General features: G+C 41.3%; 1 protein-coding gene and 1 long non-coding RNA gene across 5 annotated transcripts in view; both read right to left on the reverse strand.

The window, feature by feature from the left end:
- Window positions 1–20,901, reverse strand: part of LOC146407083 (uncharacterized) — a 203,646-nt gene that overhangs the window by 124,792 nt on the left and 57,953 nt on the right. The gene's annotated exons all lie outside the window — the stretch shown is intronic.
- On the reverse strand, window positions 4,672–8,531 carry LOC146407085 (uncharacterized). Its single transcript, XR_014823909.1, has 2 exons — window positions 6,734–8,531; window positions 4,672–6,543 (listed from the first exon to the last, which is right to left on the reverse strand). It is a non-coding gene; the product is annotated as an uncharacterized LOC146407085 (long non-coding RNA).

Below are 20,901 nucleotides of genomic sequence, written 5' to 3' on the forward strand. Positions count from 1 at the left end.
ATAGTAACATCTGTGAAATTTAGATTCCAGCACTAAACAATTTTGTAATCTTGAGAAATATAGTAACAGATTTAGTAATCACATACTTTATGCCCAGGGTTGTGTTAAGAGCTTTAAATGCATTATTTTATTTAACTATCATTTCACACATGAGAAGACTGAGCTGCAGAGATATTAAGAGACCATCCCCAAAGACGTATCTACTAAATGCAGGTTGGGGAATCTGAATACTGATCTAACTCTAGAACCCATGCTACTTGCCAACATATTATATGGCCTCTCTTGAGGTCAATTTGTGCATATTACATGGGGCCAAAATGCTTTAAAAGTCACAGATGTCATTTTACTAACATTCATCATTCCTCTATTCACTGGAGTTCTTGAAAATTACTGAATAAATCTGAATACAATTTTCAGACAATAAAATTTATGGTTATATTTAGTACTTTCAAGGGCTAGCATATGGAGCTTCCACTCCCCCTTATGTCTAATATTGATGACTTTATGCACGCAGTGCAAAATGATTGATACAAAGGGTTGATGTTACATAGGGACACCAGTAACACAAAGGTCTATAGTTATCTTCTGAGGAACTGATCCCCTCTTTCTCATTGGAATTCCCACCCAGAAGCCTGTAAAATAGATGATCCCCCTTTCTCTATCCTTTCCAATTATTTTGTTCAAGATATCTAAAGGAAATTTATATAAAATACATGAAAAAAAAACAGAAACAAATGAAGGTTCTCAATAGTGAGAGTATGATAAATAAAAGGCTCTTCATTTTCTTCTGTCTCCAAGACACTTAGTATAAATCCTCCTTGTCACATATAGTCTCAATAAGAGATATTTTCTGTATGAGAATCCACTGGACATGTGGAAAACCTTGCTAAGCAAGATGTGCTCATGAATTCCCTCTAATGTGAACATTTATCATGCTGCTAGATATTGAAAGTATACAGCTCAGAACTGCCCATTATCTCCTAGAACCAATCCAGTCTGGTTCCTGCCACCAATCCTTCCACTGAAATTGCTCTTGCTAAAATCCCAGCAAAACCCACATTGCCTAAGCCAATTGAGTACTTTTTAATGCTTATCATTCTAGAACTCCACAACAGTTTCTGAGTTGGTCACCTCCTGTTCTGCTCTCCTTCTGCCTTCCCCTGTCTTCTTTCTGGTTTCATTATCTCCCAATTCTTCCTTCTTTCTGTTTAGTCACTCCTTCAGTCTTTTCCTAAGACTCTTCTTTTTTTTTTTTTTTCTGGGCCCTTAAATTGTCCTTGATCTCTTTGTTTTTTCTTCTTCTTCTTTTTTTTTTTTTTTTTTTTTTTGTCTTTTTGCCTTTTCTTGAGCTGCTCTTGCAGCACATGGAGGTTTCCAGGCTAGGGGTCTAATCAGAGCTGCAGCCACTGGCCTACACCAGAGCCACAGCAACATGGGATCTGAGCCGTGTCTGCAACCCACACCACAGCTCACAGCAACACCAGATCCTTAACCCACTGAGCAAGGCCAGGGATCGAACCCGCAACCCCCTGGTTCCTAGTCAGATTCGTTAACCACTGCGCCACGATGGGAACTCCTGTCCTTGGTCTCTTTCTAAGTTCTCTTTATTCATTCTCCCTGGATGGTTTCACCTATATCCATGGCTTCAGGAAGTACCCTGATGACTCCCAAATCTACAACTCCAGCCCTGACCTCTTTTGTCAACTCAAAATCCATATATTCTTCATCTCTATCTGGATATCCCATAGGCATCTCAAACCTAACACAATATAAATGAACTCCTCTTCTCACCAGTACCTGGACCTTCACCTTCTGTTTCTATCTCCATTAGTGTCTCCATGATTCTCAGTCATCACATCCTTGCCTCAAGGAGTCATTCCAGAGTCTTTCCTCTCCTTCCACCACATCACCCATATCTCTTCACTGGTCTAATTTCTATTCATTCTTATTGTTCCAGCTTTTCATTTTCCCCAGGAACCTTTCACCAAACCCACAAGCCTTTATAAGATATTCCTTCTATGTGTTCCCATAATACCTTGAAATTCCTCTCATAACACTTAACAGAATACAGGTTTGTAATTGCCAGCTTGCTTGACTGTATTTTTCAGATTCTAAGGAGGGAGTGTGAACAAATAGATAAGTTTTAAGCTGGATCCAACAGGTAAGAATGTTCGCAGTTCAATACGTACTATGCTTATCATATGCCATTTTATTTCCTAAGTTGTTTATCGAATATTTTCCCTTATAGCATCTATAATGCTATTGTCTTGGTTCAGATTCCAATCATTTCTCGACTGGGCTACTGCAGCAGTTTCCTACCTCAAACCTCAACCTCCTCTGCTCTATTCTACACACAGCTTCCAGAATGATTTTTCTAAAATCAAATTAGATCATACTACTCTCAAGCTTAATGACTTCAGTGAGTTCATTAGAGCCTGCAGGATAGTCCCAAACTTGAACGGGGTATAATGGAAACCTCCATGCTTTGGCTTTGGCCTACCTATTCTCCAGCCACCTCACTCACCACTCCCCAACAGGCACCTACCTCCTCAGGCTACTAATCCCTTCACACATACACTATCCCCAATTCTCTGTCCTAACTCACTCTTATTCCTTCAACAAAACATTTATTGACCACTTGATATGTGCCAGGCAATGTTCTAGGTACTAGACTATATGGTGAATAAAAAGACAAAAATCCCTGTTCTCCTGGTGCATGAATTCACTCTCTATTCAAATGCCACGCTGGGCAGGATGCATTTCTTTAGTGCTTCTACAGAACATATACAAATATCTTTATGATACTTTATCACAACATGCTGTATTGTTGCTGTACTTAAATGCAAGGGTAGATAAGAGATTTTTATAAGCCCTGAAGCCTTTTCAATTTAGTTTGTGTGTGAGGGAGGATCTTTGAGAAAAAATATTACTAACATAATAATGATGATCCCTTTCTGGGGCCTTAGAAAGGGACTGTCTAAGTCACTTCATGGTAAATCCACTCCTATTTATGTCTTTCCCACTGGACCATGACCTTTTCATTTCTATACTCCCACTCTATAGTCACAATCTATGCCAGCTCAGAGAGTCTTTTCTCCCAAGTCTATTATCTTTGTTTACTGCTTGCTCACAAAGGCAACCACAGAACAAGAATCTTGCCTGGAAGCTATATCTACCTGTCTTCTCTGAGGAGTGACAATGCCCTGGAGCTTGCTCTTGAGCTAGTGGATCACTAATTATAACACTTCATTCCAAATCTTACATTCTTTACTGGGAGGAAGAATCTTCTCAGAGGACCACTCACTGGCTCTCCAGGGGCTTCCAGACACTTCAATTAGTTTTCAGTCTATTCCCATCAGACACAGGACCTCTTAAAGCAGATTAAGAACATGTACAAGAGTGTTCCCAACAATCACCAAAGGATTTTAAAACTGTTTACAAAAGGAGCTGTCACACGTACAAAGAGCAGACCCAGAGTCCAGACAGAAAAATTCTTTCTGGCTTCCTCACCCAGCTTACGTAAGACTTTAAGGCTGCCTAAATCTATAGCCTTCTTGGTTAAAAATCACTGTCTGCTTCCTCTAGGAGTATATAGTCTATTGGCCCAAATATTTCCTGAACTGCGTCAAATCAGAGAAATAAAAAAATTTTACAGCAAAATACATTAGTATATACATATACTATATTATGTGCAAGCTCCTTAGGAATACAAAGAAGAATAACATATGACCCAAGTTCTCAAAGAGCATTTAAAAAAGTATTTCCATGGCCAAATTTTTCTTACCTATATTGTTATTTTTTCCCTCTATTCTCCAGCTCTCAACACTTTACTTTTCTAGGGTTTTACTAGACTTTAAACCAATCCCACTAATAAGTCACATGCTTCTGGCACAAATTAGAAATAACTGCAGAGAAAAATGGCATACTTATCAATTAATTTTCTAAATGTGGAGACATACTCAGAGAAAGCTGCCTTTTTAATATCTTAGGAACAGGCAACATATCCTAGAAATTAGCTAAATTTCATTTGCTAGAAACTAAGTGAGCTCTAAGGAATGACCAAGGATTTCTGTAGTCTTCCATAACCTCAGCAGATCTGCATAATTGATGAGTCCAACATGGAAATAATTCGGTTTGAGGCAAAAAAAAAAGAATTTTAGGATACAAAAAGTAATATATATCAAACATTTATGTTTATGCCTTTGAGAACCCAATAAATCTCAAACATTGAGAAGAAAACATGGCCCTTGCCCTTAGGAAACTCATAGTCTAGTAAGAAAGACAGCAATCCAGCAGACAATGATACTATAAAATAGCAGAAATGATGACAGGGACAAGCACAAGGTACCATATAAATCTAAAGGAAGGGAACTAACCTAGCTGGTGTGGAGGAAATAACATCTGGCCATAGTTTTTAAAAAGGTAAGTTTGGGAGCTCTCATGCGCAGCATAAATGAATCCATGTATCCATGAGGATGTAAGTTCAATCCTTGGCCTCGATCAGTGGGTCAGTGATCCGGCACTGCCATAAGCTATGGTATAGGTCACAGACGCAGCTCAGATCCCTCATTGCTGTGGCATAGGCTAGCAGCTACAGCTCCAATTTGACCCCCTAGCCTGGGAACTTCCATATGCCACAGGTGGTGCCCTAAAAAGCAAAAAGCAAGGGGAGAGGACAAGATGGCGGAGGAGTAGGGGGACACGCTCGCCCTCTCCCACAAACACAACAAAAAAAGCACATCTACAGAAGAAATGACTCGCACAGAACAACAACCAATCGCTGGCAGAGGAACCTAAACTCCAATAACGGCAAGAAATTCGTGACATTATTGGGCAGAACGGGAGAAAAGAGGAGAGTGAGAGAAGGTGAATCCGAGCGGGACGGGCGCTCCCGAAAGGGAACTGCGGAGGAGAAAGGGATCCCGCACCCTGGAAAGTCTCCTACCGGGGGAAAGATCAAACGAACCGGAGGAATCTCCAGATGCAGAGAAGAGTGTAGCAGTAAGTCGGAGTACGGAAAAACGATCAAGAACCCAACGGACCATCTGAACTACGGGCACAGTCACCAAAAATTGAGACGCCTGGGTGGGGGCTGGGCACCGAATCCTCGGCTCCAGAGGTTAGTCCCCGGGAAAGGGCCGGGGGACGCCTGGGTGGGGGCTGGGCACCGAGACCTCAGCTCTGAAGGTTGGTCCCCGAGAGGGGGCCGGGGGACGCCTGGGTTGGGGCTGGGCACCGAGACCTCGCCTCCGAAGGTTAGTCCCCAAGAAAGGGCCGGGGGACGCCTGGGGGGGGGGGCTGGGCACCGAGACCTCGGCTCCAGAGATTAGTCCCCGGGCTAGGGGGGCGGGGAAGAGCGGAAACTGCTTGGGAGGTCTCTAAACCATTTGACGGGGCAGAGACTGCCTGGGAGACTAGAAAACAAAGCTGTCGCAGAGGAAGGGAGCAATACTCTAGGGGCGGGGAAGTGGAAAGCCGCCTCAGAGGGAACCTGGGAGAAGAGCCTGGTCTGCGCCCGTGCTGGGGAGGGGAGAGAAGAAGGGGTGGGTCCCCATAGAATACCCCCCACGCCACAACAAGCTTACAGGCCCGCTAGCTAGCAGAAAGCTGTGCTTCCCAGTGCATTCCCTCCCCCCACCCCCGCCACCCCCTACGCTCTCACCGAACCTGGGGCTGCCTGCCATCCAGGAGGGCTGGCCTCAACAATTGCCTGAAGCCTACCACCGCAGGGGCTCTCCCTGCACAGGCCTGCTTGCCCTTTGGAGGGGCTACACTTCCACAGAGCAGCACCAAACACCACCAGCCCCCTAGAAAAGGCCTGCAGCCCAGAAAAGCTAGAACAAGCCTAGCCAGGCCGTGAATAGATCGACCTAATTCTCCGACGGTTTTTCTGAGACGGGCTCCCCCGGGGAGGAGCCTCTTGAGTCTCCAAGGGCCTTGCTACACGCCCAAGACCCCAGGGGGTGCTAAGACCTAGTGGACCAGCTGCATAGGACTGCCAGCTCCAGGCAGGACCCCCTGCAGCCCAGAAAAGCTGCAACAAGCCTGGCCGACTTGGGAAAAGATCTCAGACGGTCTTTCGGAGTCGGGCTGTCCTGGGGAGGAGCCTCTTGAGTCTCCAAGGGCCCTGCTACCCGCCCAAGACCCCAAGGGGTGCTGAGACCTAGTGGACCAGCTGCATAGGACTGCCAGCTCCAGGCAGGACCCCCTGCAGCCCAGAAAAGCTGCAACAAGCCTGGCCGACTTGGGAAAAGTTCTCAAACGGTCTTTCTGAATCGGGCTGCCCTGGGGAGGAGCCTCTTGAGCCTCCAAGGGCCCTGCTACCCGCCCAAGACCCCAAGGGGTGCTGAGACCTAGTGGACCAGCTGCATAGGACTGCCAGCTCCAGGCAGGACCCCCTGCAGCCCAGAAAAGCTGCAACAAGCCTGGCCGACTTGGGAAAAGATCTCAGACGGTCTTTCTGAGTCAGGCTGTCCTGGGGAGGAGCCTCTTGAGCCTCCAAGGGCCCTGCTACCCGCCCAAGACCCCAGGGGGTGCTGAGACCTAGTGGACCAGCTGCATAGGACTGCCAGCTCCAGGCAGGACCCCCTGCAGCCCAGAAAAGCTGCAACAAGCCTGGCCGACTTGGGAAAAGATCTCAGACGGTCTTTCTGAGTCGGGCTGTTCTGGGGAGGAGCCTCTTGAGTCTCCAAAGGCCCTGCTACCCGCCCAAGACCCCAAGGGGTGCTGAGACCTAGTGGACCAGCTGCATAGGACTGCCAGCTCCAGGCAGGACCCCCTGCAGCCCAGAAAAGCTGCAACAAGCCTGGCGGAATCGGGAAAAGATCTCAGACGGTCTTTCTGAGTCGGGCTGCCCTGGGGAGGAACCTCTTGAGTCTCCAAGGGCCCTGCTACCCGCCCAAGACCCCAGGGGGTGCTGAGAACCAAGTGAAATCTGCTACCATCGTGGGGTGGACCTCCCAGTCCTGTCTGCCCTCAGGAAGTCCTCCTTTGCTTCAAAGAAACACTGTTAGTCCCATCAACACTCCAGAAAAGCCACACTGCCTCAAAAAAAGATTGACCAACAACAACAGCCCTCAGGAAATATTCCAGGGCAGTGACAAGGCAAACACTACCCGATAACGGAGAGTACAACTCCCTCAGGAGAAAGAAGACAACAAGCAAGATGAAGAAGCTGAGAAACCACCCCCAGTCAAACCAACAGGAGAACTCACCTAAAACAGTCAACAATGAAACTGATCTCTGCAGTCTGACAGACCTGGAGTTCAAAAGAGAAATAGTGAAAATACTGAAGGAATTAAGAGAAGATATGAACAGCAATGCAGATACCCTCAGAAAGGAGCTAGAAAATATAAGGAGGAGCCAAGAAAAACTAGAACATTCATTTGCAGAGATGCAAACTGAACTAGGGGCAGTAAAAACCAGAACGAATAATGCAGAAGAACGAATCAGTGATATGGAAGATAGAATAATGGAAATCACTCAATCTGGTCAACAGACAGAAAACCGAATCAAAAAACTGGAAAGCAATATAAGAGACCTATGGGATAATATAAAACGGGCCAATCTACGCATAATAGGAATTCCAGAAGGAGTAGAAAAAGATAAAGGAATGGAAAATATATTTGAAGAAATTATCGCTGGAAACTTCCCAAATCTAAAGGATACTGGATTCAAGATACAAGAAGCACAGAGGGCCCCAAACAAACTGAACCCAAACAGACCCACACCAAGACACATCATAATAAAAATGGCAAAAGTTAGTGATAAAGAGAGGATCCTAAAGGCAGCAAGAGAAAAACAGAATGTTACCTACAAGGGAACCCCCATAAGAATATCAGCTGATTTCTCTACAGAAACACTACAGGCCAGGAGGGAATGGCAAGAGATATTTAAAGTGCTCAAAGGAAAAAATATGCAACCTAGAATACTTTATCCAGCAAGAATATCATTTAAAATAGAAGGGGAAATAAAAATTTTTCCCAACAAACAAAAACTTAAAGAATACAGCAACACAAAACCCAGGTTAAAGGAAATATTGAAAGGGCTTCTCTAAACCAAAAAGAAAGGAAGGAAAGGGAAGAAAAAAGAAAAGAAAAAAAAAAAAGAAGAAGAAGAAGAAGAGGAAGAACTAGGACTGAGGAAGATACAATCAGAGAGCAGTCACTCAAATAAGCCAGCATACAGATTTAATCATGAACATGCTTCAAACAAAATAAAATTAAAAAGAAAAAAATAAAAGAGTCATCAAAACCATAAAATGTGGGCAAGGGATGTTAGGAGGTAAATAATCCTTTTTGTTTGTATGTATGTCTCTCTTCTTAATTTTAATATAATAATGAAGTGTTTGAACTTACAGGACCATCAGGCTAAAACACACAATTATGGGAAGGGGTTAGCATACTTAAAAAACAGGGCAACCACAAGCCAAAACCAAATATTGCATTTGCAAAAAATGAAAAAAAAAAATACACTCAAGCAGATAATAACAGGAGACCATCCAACCAAAAAAAAAAAAAAAAAAAAAAAAAGAAGAATGGAGAACCATAGAATCAACTGGAACACGAGGATCAAATGGCAATAAATAATCATCTATCAATTATCACCTTAAATGTCAATGGACTGAATGCCCCAATCAAAAGACACAGAATGGCTGAGTGGATAAAACGGCAAAAACCTTCAATATGCTGCCTACAAGAAACTCACCTTAGGACAAAAGATACATATAGATTGAAAGTGAAAGGCTGGGGAAAAGTATTTCATGCCAATAGACATGACAGAAAAGCAGGAGTTGCAACGCTCATATCAGACAAAATAGACTTTAAAACAAAAGACATAAAGAAAGACAAAGAAGGACACTATTTAATGATTAAGGGATCCATCCAAGGAGAGGATGTTACTATCATCAACATATATGCCCCAAACATAGGAGCACCCAGATACATACAACAAATATTAACAGACATAAAGGGAGATATTGATGAGAATACAATCATAGTAGGAGACCTAAATACCCCCCTCACATCAATGGACAGATCCTCTAGACAGAAAACCAATAAAGCAACAGAGATCCTAAAGGAAACAATAGAAAAGTTAGACTTAATTGATATCTTCAGGACACTACATCCAAAAAAATCAGAATACACATTCTTCTCAAATGCTCATGGAACATTCTCAAGAATCGACCACATATTGGGACATAAAGCGAATCTCAATAAATTTAGGAGCATAGAAATTATCTCAAGTATCTTCTCTGACCACAATGCCATGAAATTAGAAATCAACCATGGGAAAAGGAAAGAGAAAAAACCTACTCCATGGAGACTAAACAACATGCTACTAAAACACCAATGGGTCAATGAGGAAATCAAGAAGGAAATTAAAAACTACCTCGAAACAAATGATAATGAAGACACAACCTCTCAAAATCTATGGGATGCTGCGAAAGCAGTGCTCAGAGGGAAATTTATAGCAATCCAGGCCTTTCTCAAAAAAGAAGAAAGATCCCAAATTGACAACTTAACCCTCCACCTAAATGAATTAGAAAATGAAGAACAAAGAAGTCCTAAAGTCAGCAGAAGGAAGGAAATTGTAAAGATCAAAGAAGAAATCAATAAAATAGAGACTCAAAAAACAATAGAGAAAATTAATAAAACCAAGAGCTGGTTCTTTGAAAAGGTGAACAAAATTGATAAACCCCTGGCCAGACTCACTAAAAAGAGGAGAGAAAGAACCCAAATCACCAAAATTATAAATGAAAAAGGAGAAATCACAACGGATACAGCAGAAATACAAAAAACCATAAGAGAATACTATGAACAACTATATGGCAATAAGTTTGACAATCTGGAAGAAATGGACAATTTTCTAGAATGTTACAGCCTGCCAAAACTGAATCAAGTAGAAACAGACCAACTGAACAGACCAATCACTAGAAATGAAATTGAAGAGGTCATAAAATCACTCCCTACAAATAAAAGCCCAGGACCAGATGGCTTCACAGGTGAATTCTATCAAACATATAAAGAGGAATTGGTGCCCATCCTCCTTAAACTCTTTCAAAAGGTTGAAGAAGAAGGAATACTCCCAAAGACATTCTATGAGGCCACCATCACCCTCATTCCAAAACCAGGCAGAGATACCACCAAAAAAGAAAACTATCGCCCAATATCATTGATGAATATAGATGCAAAACTTCTCAACAAAATCTTAGCCAACCGAATCCAACAACATATCAAAAAAATTATACACCATGACCAGGTTGGGTTCATCCCAGGTTCACAAGGATGGTTCAACATACGCAAATCAATCAACATCATACACCACATTAACAAAAAAAAAAAAGTCAAAAATCATATGATCATCTCAATAGATGCAGAAAAAGCATTTGACAAAGTTCAACATCCATTCATGATCAAGACCCTCGCCAAAGTGGGTATAGAGGGAACATTCCTGAATATAATCAAAGCCATTTATGATAAACCCACAGCAAATATAATCCTCAATGGGGAAAAACTGAAAGCCTTCTCACTCAAATCTGGAACAAGACAGGGATGCCCACTCTCACCACTGCTCTTCAACATAGTTTTGGAAGTCTTAGCCACAGCAATTAGACAAACAAAAGAAATCAAAGGCATCCATATAGGAAGAGAAGAGATCAAACTGTCACTGTATGCAGATGACATGATTCTATACCTAGAAAACCCTAAGGACTCAACCCCAAAACTCCTTGAACTGATTAATAAATTCAGCAAAGTGGCAGGATATAAGATTAACATTCAGAAGTCAGTTGCATTTCTGTATACCAGCAATGAAGCATTAGAAAAGGAATACAAAAATACGATACCTTTTAAAATTGTACCTCACAAAATCAAATACCTCGGAATACACCTAACCAAAGAGGTAAAGGACCTATATGCCGAGAACTATAAAACCTTAATCAAAGAAATCAAAGAAGATGTAAAAAAATGGAAAGATATTCCATGTTCCTGGATTGGAAAAATCAATATTGTGAAAATGGCCATCCTACCCAAAGCAATCTACAGATTCAATGCAATCCCTATCAAATTACCCATGACATTTTTCACAGAACTAGAACAAACAATCCAAACATTTATATGGAACAACAAAAGACCCAGAATCGCCAAAGCAATCCTGAGAAACAAAAACCAAGCAGGAGGCATAACTCTCCCAGACTTCAAGAAATACTACAAAGCCACAGTCATCAAAACAGTGTGGTACTGGTATCAAAACAGACAGACAGACCAATGGAACAGAATAGAGAATCTGGAAATTAACCCTGACACCTATGGTCAATTAATCTTTGACAAGGGAGGCAAGAACATCAAATGGGAAAAGGAAAGTCTATTCAGCAAGCATTGCTGGGAAACCTGGACAGCTGCATGCAAAGCAATGAAACTAGAACACACCCTCACACCATGCACAAAAATAAACTCCAAATGGCTGAAAGACTTAAATATACGACAGGACACCATCAAACTCCTAGAAGAAAACATAGGCAAAACACTCTCTGACATCAACATCATGAATATTTTCTCAGGTCAGTCTCCCAAAGCAATAGAAACTAGAGCAAAAATAAACCCATGGGACCTCATCAAACTGAAAAGCTTTTGCACAGCAAAGGAAACCCAAAAGAAAACAAAAAGACAACTTACAGAATGGGAGAAAATAGTTTCAAATGATGCAACTGACAAGGGCTTAATCTCTAGAATATACAAGCAACTTATACAACTCAACAGCAAAAAAACCAATCAATCAATGGAAAAATGGGCAAAAGACCTGAATAGACATTTCTCCAAAGAAGATATACAGATGGCCAACAAACACATGAAAAAATGCTCAACATCGCTGATTATAAGAGAAATGCAAATCAAAACTACCATGAGATACCACCTCACACCAGTCAGAATGGCCATCATTAATAAATCCACAAATAACAAGTGCTGGAGGGGCTGTGGAGAAAAGGGAACCCTCCTGCACTGTTGGTGGGAATGTAAACTGGTACAGCCACTATGGAGAACAGTTTGGAGATACCTTAGAAATCTATACATAGAACTTCCATATGACCCTGCAATCCCACTCTTGGGCATCTATCCGGACAAAGCTCTACTTAAAAGAGACACATGCACCCGCATGTTCATTGCAGCACTATTCACAATAGCCAGGACATGGAAACAATCCAAATATCCATCGACAGAGGATTGGATTCGGAAGATGTGGTATATATACACGATGGAATACTACTCAGCCATAAAAAAGGATGACATCATGCCATTTGCAGCAACATGGATGGAACTAGAGAATCTCATACTGAGTGAAATGAGCCAGAAAGACAAAGACAAATACCATATGACATCACTTATAACTGGAATCTAATATCCAGCACAAATGAACATCTCCTCAGAAAAGAAAATCAATCATGGACTTGGAGAAGAGACTTGTGGTTGCCTGATGGGAGGGGGAGGGAGTGGGAGGGATCGGGAGCTTGGGCTTATCAGTCACAACGTAGAATAGATTTACAAGGAGATCCCGCTGAATAGCATTGAGAACTATGTCTAGATACTCATGTTGCAACAGAAGAAATGGTGGGGGAAAAACTGTAATTGTAATGTATACATGTAAGGATAACCTGACCCCCTTGCTGTACAGTGGGAAAATAAAATTTAATAAAAAAAAAAAAAAAAAAAAAAAAAAAAGGAAGAAGAAGAAAGGGAAGGAAAAGAAGAAAAGTTTTAAGTTTTAGACAGCAAAACCATAAGGCAACGTAAGGCAGGGTGCATATACCAGTCAGGTTAGTAATCCGTCAACAAAAAACAACTTCGGCTGATTTAATTCAGAAAGACATTTGTTCAAAAGAAAGAAAGAAAGAAAGTACTGCGTACCTCAGAGAATCCATAGAAAGACTGAAAATCCAAGATTTAAAAACAGATGGGGGGAGTTCCCACTGCGGCTTAGCAGTATCGAACCCAACTAGTATTCATGAGGATGCAAGTTTGATTCCCTGGCCTTACTCAGTGGGTTAAGGATCCAGCATTGCCATGAGCTCTGGTGTAGGTTGCAGAGGCAGCTCGGATCCCATGTTGCTGTGACTATGGTGTAGGCCAGCTGCTGTAGCTCCAATTCAACCCCTAGCCTGGGATCCTCCATATGTCATAGGTGCAGCTCTAAAAAAGACTAATAATAATAATATAAAACTAAATTTTAAAAATAAAAACAAAGAGGAATAAAAGCATGTTGCTCAAAGTAAACACAGCCGAAATCACATCAGAGGATCAATCCACTGAAGATGCTGGTGCTGCTGTCACTGAACCCAGGATCCTGCAGCTGAAATTAACAATGCTACTGTACTGGACACTGGATATCCAGTGCAAATCTCTGGTTGCCCCATTAGCAAAGGTCAAGACTCACAAAATTGGTGATTCCTGAACCATAGGAAGGAGGTTCCAATGCTTATTGTTTATTGTTTAAAAAGAGGCACTATAGGAGTTCCCATCGTGGCTCAGTGGTTAACGAATCTGACTAGAAACCATGAGGTTGCGGGTTCGATCCCTGGCCTTGCTCAGTGGGTTAAGGATCTGGTGTTGCCGTGAGCTGTGGTGTAGGTTGCAGACGAGGCTTGGATCCCATGTTGCTGTGGCTCTGGCCTAGCCTGGGAACCTCCATATGCCGTGGGAGCGGCCCAAGAAATGGCAAAAAGACACACACACACACAAAGAGGCACTATAGCAGAATTCTAAGCAAATGAGAAGTCAAGAGAAAATGCACAGATAAATGCTTATATTGGAAAAGGATAATCCCGAATCAATATCCTAAGGTTTATTTTTCTTTTCTTTTTAGGGCCGCACCTGTAGCATATGGAAATTCCTGGGCTAGAAGTCAAATCCAAACTGCAGCTGCTGGCCTATGCCAGAGTCACAGCAACACCAGATCCAAGCAACGTCTGTGACCTATGTGGTAGCTTTCAGCAATGCTGGATCCTTAACCAGCTGAGCAAGGCCAGGGATCAAACCTGCATCCTCACAGATACTATGTTGGGTTCTTAACCTGCTGAGCCACAGTGGGAATGCCCTAAACTTCAAATTAAAGAAAATAGGAGAGACCAGATTAGAACGGTGGAGGAGTAGGATGTGGAGTTCACCTTCTCCCTCAAATACACCCCAAAAAATCCTACATATAGAATGATTCTCACAAAACATCTACTGAACACTGGCAGTAGACCTCAGACTTCCAAAAGAGCAAGAAAACCTCCACATAACTGGGTAGAGCAAACAGAGGAAAAAAGAGAGAGGGGAAGAGAAGAGAGGGGAGGGGATGGGAGGGGAGGGGAGGGGAGAATTCTACACAATGGGAGGCTCCCTGTCTGGCAGGGCTGGGGCAGAAGGGGAGCATCAAGGCCTCAGAGAAAAGCACAATGCCTGGACTGAGGAGGCAAAGCAGAGAGAGCCACACACACAGAGGGTGCTGCCTCCTGGAGCACCCCTGAGAGGCTCATCCACTGGGTTAGGCAGGGTCTGGGTGCTAAGGCTCAAGCTTCAGAGGTCAGACCCAGGGAGAGTACTAGAGCTGGCTGCATACGAACAGACTGAGGGGGGCTAGGGTGTGGTGTATCACAACTGAGAGAGTTTGGGAGAAGGCCTGAGCAAACCAGAGAAGCAAGGTACCATTGTAGGGGAGTGTGAGAGTATGAGAAGAGGGCTGCAGGACTGCCACAGGACCTTCTTTTTCTGTGCACATGGGCTCTCAGGCAGCAGGGCACCACTTGTGCAGGCTACAGGAACAGGCATAAGGCACAGCTGCCAACTCAGGCTCCAGAGATGGCCTCACACCACCACCACTGCTGAGAGCCCTGCAACCAGGCAACACCTGCTTCCTTCATGTCACTAGGGGTCACTGCCACTGCCAAGGGTCCATGACCAGGCCATCACCCACTGCCTTGCCTCCACAAGAATACGTGAAGCCTGCTACCACTATCCTATGACCAGGCACCACCCATCACCCCCACCACCCCAGTGGGGTGCCACTTCTGCCTGCCACCCCCACCTCCCTGAGAGTACTCATGGGTCATGCACCTATATGCCCACTATCAAGAGGGTAACAGCCTGCACATGCTGACGAAAGAGACAGCCAGCATCTAAACCAAAACTAGCCCTCATACCAAAAAAACAGTAAACCCACACAAGCTATCCAGGAAGGCTTCCACATATAAATAGCCCTCCAAGACTATAGTAGATAATTCTTTCCCCTAACCTCACAGAGGAAGAGAAATATAAGCAAAATAAAGAAGCAGAGGAACCACCTCCAGTTAAAAGAACAGGAGAATTCCCCTGAAGGAGCAAACAATGAAACAGATTTCTTTGGACTAACAGACACCAAGTTCAAAAAGGAGGTAATGAAAATATTGAAGGAATTAAGAATGGCTATGAACAGAAATGCAGATTATTGTAAAAAGGAAGTAGGAACTACAAGGAGGACCCAAGAAAAATTTTAAAATTGCCAAGATGAAAGCTAAGCTTAAGGCATGAATAATGCAGAGGAACAAATAAATAGTTTGGAAGACGGAATAATGGAAATCATCCAATCAGGACAGCAAAGAGAAAACCAAGTGAAAAAAAAATGAAACTAATATTTAAAGAGATCTATGGGATGATATAAGGCATGTGAATCTACATATAACAGGGGTGGAAGAAGAGGAGGAGGAGGAAGAAGAGGAAGAAGAAAGGGAAAGGGATTGAAAATAAATTTGAAGAAATTACGGCTCAAAACTTCTCAAATCTAAGGAAGAAAATAGATATCCAGATATAACGAGCATAAAAAGTTCAATGTACGATGAACCCAAAGAGACCTACAGCAAGACATCTAATAAAAAATGCCAAAAGTTAAAGAGAGAATTCTAAAGGCAGCCAGAGAAACACAGAGTTAATTACAAGGGAACCCCCATAAGGCTATCAGCTGATTTCTCTACAGAAACGCTATAGGTCAGAAGGGAGTGTCAAGATATATTCAAACTTCTAAATGGAAAATCTGCAACCTAGAATACTCTACCATTTAAAATACTCTATCATTTAGAATAGGAGGAGAAATAAAGAATTTCTCAGACAAGCAAAAAATAATCAAGCAATACTAAACCTATCCTAAAATAAATATTGAAAAGTCTTCTCTAAAGAGAAAAGTAGAAAAACACAGGAAGGAGGAAATCACAATTGGAAAGTAATCACTTAAGCCAGTATACAAATCAAAAAGGGGAAAAACGAAACTTACTTATGAAAGTGATGGTAAACACAAGGGACAGCAAGAGGATAAACATGAAAATGTAAAAAAGTTCATCAAAATCATAAAATGTGAGGAAAGACTGCAAAAATGTAGACTCTTTTTTTTTAAGAACATGTTTGAAGCTATGACTTTCAGTCTAAAGCAAGGAGATAGAGGAATGGGTTAACATACTTGAAAAACAGGGCAACCACAAATCAAAAATATAAAACAGGTTCAGAAAAACAAAAAAAGAGAGAACAAAAGTATAAAATAAAAATAGGAGTTCCTGTTGTTGTGAAGCAGAAACAAATCCAACTAGTATCCATGAGGACATGGGTTCTATCCTTGGCCTTGCTCAGCAGGTTGGGGATCCAGCATTGCTGTGAGCTGTGGTGCAGGTTGACCATGTGGCTTGGATTCCACATTACTGTGGGTGTGGCAAAGGCTGGCAGCTGTAGCTCCAATATGACCCCTAGCCTGAGAACTTCCCTATGCCATGGGTGTGGTCCTAAAAAGCAAAATAAATAAATCATCAAATGACAAAAAGAGAAAGGAGAAAAGGAGAAAAATAGAGTCAACTGGAAAACAAGGTTTAAAATGGCAATAAATCATATTTATCAATAATTACCTTCAATGTTGATGGACTGGGAGTTCCCGTCATGGCTCAGTGGTTAACGAATCCGACTAGGAACCATGAGATTGCAAGTTCGATCCCTGGCCTCACTCCATGGGTTAAGGATCCAGCATTGCCATGAGTTGTGGTATAGGTCGCAGACATGGCTCGGATCCTGCATTGCTGTGGCTCTGGCATAAGCCAGCAGCTACAGCTCCAATTAGGCCCCTAGCCTGGGAACCTCCATATGCCCTGGGTTCAGCCCTAGAAAAGACAATAAAACACACACACAAAAAAAGTTGATGGACTAAATACCCCTATCAAAAGACACAGAGTGGCAGAAGAGATTTAAAAAAAAAAAAAAAGAGCCTACAATATGCTGCCTATAAGAGACCCACCTTAGAGAAAAAAATCTACATAGATTGAAAGTGAGGAAATGGAAAAGGATAGTTCATACAAATGGAAATGAAAAGACAGTGGGAATTTCAATATTCATATCAGACGATATAGACTTTAAAACAAAGACCAAAGGAGTTCTTGTGTGGCTCAGTACATTAAGGATTCAGCATTGTCACTGCTGTGGCTCAGGTCGCTGTTGTGGCATGGATTCAATCCCTGGCCCAGCAATTTGTGAATGATGTGGGTATAACCAAAAAAAATGGTGGGCACAAAGAAAGTTAAAGAGAACACTATATAATGATAAAACGATCAATACAAGAGGATTTTATACATGACAACATATATGTGCCTATTATAGGAGCACCCAAATACATAAAACAAATACTAACAGACATAAAGGGAGATATTGATGGGAATACAATAATAGTAGCAGACTTTAATACCCTACTCACATCAATGGACAGATCTTCTAAACAGAAAATCATAAGGCAACAGAGATCCTAAATAATACAGAACAGTTAGACTTAATTGATATTTTCAGGACATTACATCCCCAAAAAACAGAATAAATATTTTTTTCAAGTACACACGGAACATTCTCTAGAATAGATTACATACTAGTGCACAAAACTAACCTTAACAAATTTAAGAGTATAGAAAATATTTCAAACATCCTCTCTGACCATAATAGCATGAAACTAGAAATCAAAAACAGGAAAAGACATAAGCAAAAAACAACTACATGAAGACTAAACAACATCCTACTAAAACACCCATGAGCTGGAGTTCCCACTGTGATACTGTGGGTTAATGATCTGGCCTATCTCTGTGGAGGTGCCAGTTTGATCCCTGGACCAGAACAGTGTGTTAATGATCCAGCATTAGTGCAGTTATGGTGTAGGTCACAGCTATGATTTAGATTCAATACTTGGCCCAGCAACTTCCATATGCTGAGGGGGTGGCCAAAAGAGAAAAAAAAAAAAAGTCAAGAAGGAAATCAAAAAGGAAATTTAAATATACCTTAAAACAAACAACAATGAAAACACAACCATACAAAATCTATGGGATACAGGAAGAGCACTTCTTAGAAGGAAGTTTTGAGGACCTTCCTCAAAAAAACAACAAAAATCTCATATCAACAACACCTAAAAGAATTAGAAAAAGAAGAACAAACAAAACCTAAACTCAGCAGAAAGAAGGAAATCATAAAGATCAGAGAGGAAATAATGAAATAGAGATATGATTTAACTTGATTTGATTTTGGTTTTTGGTTTTGGGGCTCTTTTTAGGGCCATGGCATATGGAAGTTCCCAGGCTAGGGGTCAGATTGGAGCTACAGCTGCCAGCCTATATCACAGCCACAGCAATGTAGGATCCGAGCCTTGTCTGCAACCTACACCACAGCTCACAGCAACTCCAGGTCCCTGACCCACTGAGGGAGGACAGGGACCTCCCTCATGGATACTAGTCAGATTTGCTTCTGCTGCACCATGACAGGAACTACCGAAATAGAGTTTTTTATAAACAAAAGAGAAAAAAAACAATAAAACCAAGAGCTGATTCTTTGAAAGGGTAAACAAATCTCTGGTCAGGTTCACCAAGATGAAAAGAGAACCCAAGTAAACAAAATAAGAAATGAAGAAGGAGAAATCTCAACTGATATCACAGAAAGAGAAAAAACCACAAGAGAATACTATGAACAAATATATGCCAACAAATTTGATAACCTAGAAGAAACAGACAACTTTCTAAAACATACAGCCCATCAAAATTGAATCAAAAAGAAACAGATAATTTTAACAGACTAGAAGTGAAATATAATCTCTAATTTAAAAAAAAAAAAACCTCCCTACAAACAAAAATCCAGGACCAGATGGCTTCACAGGCAAATTCTACCAAACATACAAAGAAGAACGTATACCAATTCTTCTCAAACTCTTTCAAAAGACTGAAGAGGAGGGAACACTTCAAAAGACATTCTATTAAGCGACCATCACCCTAATACCAAAACCAGACAAAGATACCACCAAAAAAGAAAATTAGAGGTCAATATATTTGATGAATGTAGATGCAAAAATTCTTAACAAAATTCTAACAAACCAAGTCCAACAACACATAAAAAGGATCATATACCACAACCAAGTAGGGTTCATTCCAAGTTTACAAGGATGGTTCAACATAGACAAATCAATGTAATACACCACAGTAACAAAAGAAAAGTAAAAAACCACATGATCATCTCAATAGATACAGAAAAAGCATTTGACAAAATCCAACATCCATTCATGATTAAAAAGAAAAACTTTCTTATCAAGTATGTTAGAGGAAATATATCTCAACATAGTAAAAGCTATTTACAACAAAACCACAGCCAATATAATATTCAATGGAAAAAAAAGCTGAAAATCTTCCTGCTAAAATCAGGAAGAAGACAAGAATGCCCACTCTCACCACTTCTACTCAACATAGTATTGGAGGTCCAAGCCACAGCAACCAGACAAGAAGAAGAAAAAAAAGTATCCAAATAGAAGGAAAGAGGTAAAATTGTCACTATATGCAGATGACATAATACTGTATATAGAAAACCCTAAAATCTCCACACAAAAACTACTTGATCTGATGAACGAATTCAGCAAAGTAGCAGAATGAAAGATTAATGTTCATAAATCAGTTGCATTCACTAACAATGAAATATCAGAAAAGTAACATAAAAAAATACCTTTCAGGAATTGCCGTCATGGCGCAGTGGTTAATGAATCCGACTAGGAACCATGAGGTTGCGGGTTTGGTCCCTGCCCTTGCTCAGTGGGTTAACGATCCGGCATTGCCATGAGCTGTGGTGTAGGTTGCAGACGCGGCTCGGATCCCGCGTTGCTGTGGCTCTGGCGTAGGCCAGTGGCTACAGCTCCGATTCAACCCCTGGCCTGGGAACCTCCATATGCTGCAGGAGCGGCCCAAAGAAATAGCAAAAAAAGACAAAAATAAATAAATAAAATAAAATAAATAAAAAATAAAATCTACACAATCCAATTCATGAAAAAAAAAATACCTTTCAATATAGCACCAAAAATAAAATAAAATAAAATACCTAGGAATAAACCTGACCAAGGAGGTGAAAGATTTACATGCTGAGAACTACAAAACATTACTAAGGAAATTAAAGAGGATTCAAATAAATGGAAAGATAGACCATGCTTTTGGGTTGGAAGAATACTGTTAAAATGTCAATACTACCCAAGGCAATTTACAGATTTAATGTGATCCCTATCAAATTACTCATGACATTTTTCACAGAACTAGAACAAATAATCCAAAAACAAATGTGGAACCATAAAAGACACAGAATTGCCAAAGCAATCCTAAGGAGAAAAAACAAGGCAAGAGGATGGATAACCACATGAAAAAGATGAATTAACACCCTTACCTCACATAAAATACAAAAATAAACTCAACTTGTACCACAGACCTAAATGTACAAGGTAAAGCTAAAAAATTTTAAAGGAGAAAATCTTCATAACCATGGGTAAAAGGTAAAAAGTGCTTAAAATATAATAAATCACAACTGGGAGTTCCCTTATGGTGCAGTGGGTTAAGGATCCAATGTTGTCACTACAGAGGCT

The sequence above is a fragment of the Sus scrofa genome, chromosome 1 (genome assembly GCF_054392235.1).
Source record: "Sus scrofa isolate SSC_HxYL_T2T_F1_AM1 chromosome 1, Sscrofa_HxYL_maternal_Yorkshire_Landrace_v2.0, whole genome shotgun sequence".
In the NCBI taxonomy this organism is placed as follows: Eukaryota; Metazoa; Chordata; class Mammalia; order Artiodactyla; family Suidae; genus Sus; species Sus scrofa.